Genomic DNA, 3,350 nt, shown 5'->3' on the forward strand with positions numbered 1-3,350 from the left:
CTAGGCCACAACTTCCCATAGAAAACAGAGAAAATGCACGAAGGATGACGTCGTAACTTTCCCTAGTTTAATAAAACAACTTAAACATCACACACTCGTCCGCATACATGGGGAGTCGAGTGAGGAAAAGAAAACAGTGTACAAGTGTACAAACATCTAACTTCGGTCACAAAAAGAAAATATCAACCTCAGAGATCGGTAGAGCGAGTAACTCCTCCACACCTATCAGTTCTACCTCAGACACACTCTACGCACATGTGAAGTTGTTCTTTTCAGATTACCATAAAAGTGACCGTTACAGACTGCACAAATTATAGTGATCACGAGGAAGGTCCGCATACAGTAAAGTGAACAAGTGTACAACACCCATAGACAGTAAAAGAAATGGACACAGCGACCCCATTGGAACTCAATTGAGACAAGTGAAGCCCATTTTTAGCGTTTTTTAGCACTTCCGTTTCTGAAGCACAGACTCAAACTAAGCTTGATGACGTCAGCAACCTGTCTGACAGATATAAATCTTCTAGTAGCTGAGCGTGCAAACTGCCATTATTCTGATGAATTATTTTGTATAGTATTTTAAAATGTAACGCCAGTACGCCATATTAAGTTAATTGTCTGCGAGCCTTCCTCCTGTCTGTACGGTAATTTCTTTACTGTGCTACAGAGAGTCGAGTGGTTATGACGCAATCGTTAGCCTATTTTTACAAAAACTGTTTCTACGGGGCCTTAATGTAACATAGAAGGTAATGGAGCCCTTTATACATTGTCGTTTATCTTTAGAAATAAATAATGGACAAATGGAGTCTTTAAACTTCTCAGATGTAAAGTTATTCGCTGTCAAAGTGACACCAAAATAAATGGGAGGTCAATGGGATGCTAACACAAGTGAAGTTCTGCTACAAGATGGCGGCACCCAGCCGACTTCAACTTCCGGTCGACTTCCTTGCCGCCTGACAACACCCCATAAGTTATATTCAGGTCTATAGTGCCACCTGTTGGCGCAGTTTTGTAACATCTTAGAGAAAATTATGTCGAGATAACGAGAAAATTAAGTCATTATAACGAGAAAACGACTTTCATGATGTCAAGATAACGAGAAAATTAAGTTGTTATAACAAGAAAACAAGAAGGAAAAAAATTATAATGCATGGCCGCTTAGAACTTCCGTAATACGGTTTCAACGGCAACAACATAAACAAACGTTACTGTTACTTTTGTGGCCCTAACTTAACTTTCGGTAGACTTCCAAATAGAATCAATAACAACAGCCAAGTCCCTCTAGAGAAGATTTTTTTTGATAACAAAAAAAATATGTTTGCTGCGTAAATCAGGTGGACTTAATGAAAATCGATCAGTTTTAAAATCGTGGCGAGTCTCCAAAAATAAATGTATGGGAAACACATCCCATAGCACAACCACCTGAGCCCAACTCATCACCTTAACTTTAACTGCGTTTGTAGAAGGCACCGCAGCTAGACCGATATACACAACACAGAGCGGAATTTTTCAAACTTTCGAAGGGAGCTCCTAAGAAAAACCTTGGAAAACCCGTCACAGCCAGCAGCCATGACAAATTTGAATCAGCATGTGCAGATAAGTTGACCTCGCTCTAACTGAGTGTCAACTACAACTTCAAAATACTAAATTTATAAAATAAGATGAACTTTTCCTCAGAAACGTCTGAAAGTGAAATCAAGTGGCTTACAACAGATAATTCAAGTTCCAAATAGCAATTTTATTGTCACTGTATACAAATATCTCTGTAAGGTGAACAATTTTGAGTTGTCATTTTTACAGTGAAGGAAGTGGGTTCTCTCATAAGTCTGCCCAAAAATCACTTCCATTAATAAAATAATTGTATCAAAATTCCTTCAAGAGTGATATTTTTCACTAAAAAAGTAATTTGCTGATGATCTGTGCATTTTCTAGCATGATGGAGCACCATACCACAAAGCAAGAGTGATAAAGAAGTGGATGGAAGATCAATACATTTACATTTTGGATTCGTGTCCAGGCAACTCCCTGGATCTCAATCCCATAGAGAACCTGTGGTCAGTTCTCAAAAGGCGAGTGGACAAGCAGAAGTCCACAAATTGAGATCAACTCTGAGATCTATTAAAGCAATAATGGATCACCATCAGTCAGAAGTCAATATCCAGCAGAGGTAATGAAGAACAATACTGACCCATTATATTGTTTTGCTAATAAAAGCCTTTAAAACTTCTGATATGCATATCATTGTTTTCAGTATACTATAGAAACATGTGGAAAAAATAATCTACAAGTACTGAAGCAGAAAACTTTGCAAATCAAAATTTATGTCACTTCCCAAACTTTTGGCCATGACTACAGTATGTTTCATAGCATTACAGTAAAGCACAGATATAATGTAAGTACCAATTTATACTCTCGGTATCAAAGTATGCTTGCTATAATCTTAGGTTTCAGAAGTCAAAGAGCAGATCAAAACTCAAGAATACATGCAAATACACTGATCGTTAATGCCTTCCTTTATAAAACTGGATCATAAAAAAGCAGTTAGAAAACAGTTTACCAACCAGAAGAGTCAAACCCCCAAATTACTACATTTACCAGTCAGTGACTAAGAATAATGTATGCTGCTAATATGACAGTGGCATGCATGCCCTTAGCAGGGTCAGGGTCATGTTATCGGGGTTCAAGGGTCAGGAGCTCCAGCCCCCCGTCTACGCATGCCACTATGACAATATCATTTTATTTTAGTTGCAATAACACTCCAGCATATAACTATGTAAACTGAGTGTCTGATAATAGCAAAATAGATACTTTAGCCTGTTTTAAAGGGCCTCCTGCTTTGTAGGTCCAAGTACCAATGGTTTTGGACTTTATACTGTTTATTTACTAACTACTGACACTTCACAGCAGTTGTTGTGTTGCTTATATAGTATTTCGTTTTCTCCAAAAGTGCAATTAATTTCTTAATGCATTTTTTTAAATAAGTAAATAATTACTGAATGCTAACTGATATATAAACTAGAGATCCACGTGTTAACCAACCAAACATGAATTATTAACTGAAGTCAATTGTGCAAGTCACTTAATTATTCAGAGACGCACAATTATCCTAATTCAGTCATTCTAAGTGAATAGGCAAATGCACGAGAAAATGCCATGATCTCATCTCCTCGAGCAGTCCTTCATCGCTACCTGCTGTATTCTACATTCAGCTGGTCAAAGTTCACTAATATGTTCACTATTATTTATTTGTAGCCAAACCGAGTATAATCGGTAGGTTCCCCTAATTATAAAAACTGTATTTCAGCGTGATCTAAGTAAAAAGTAGAGCTGAGTTTAAGGAACCGCCCTAA

Source organism: Carassius auratus, chromosome 32 (assembly GCF_003368295.1).
Source record: "Carassius auratus strain Wakin chromosome 32, ASM336829v1, whole genome shotgun sequence".
In the NCBI taxonomy this organism is placed as follows: domain Eukaryota; kingdom Metazoa; phylum Chordata; class Actinopteri; order Cypriniformes; family Cyprinidae; genus Carassius; species Carassius auratus.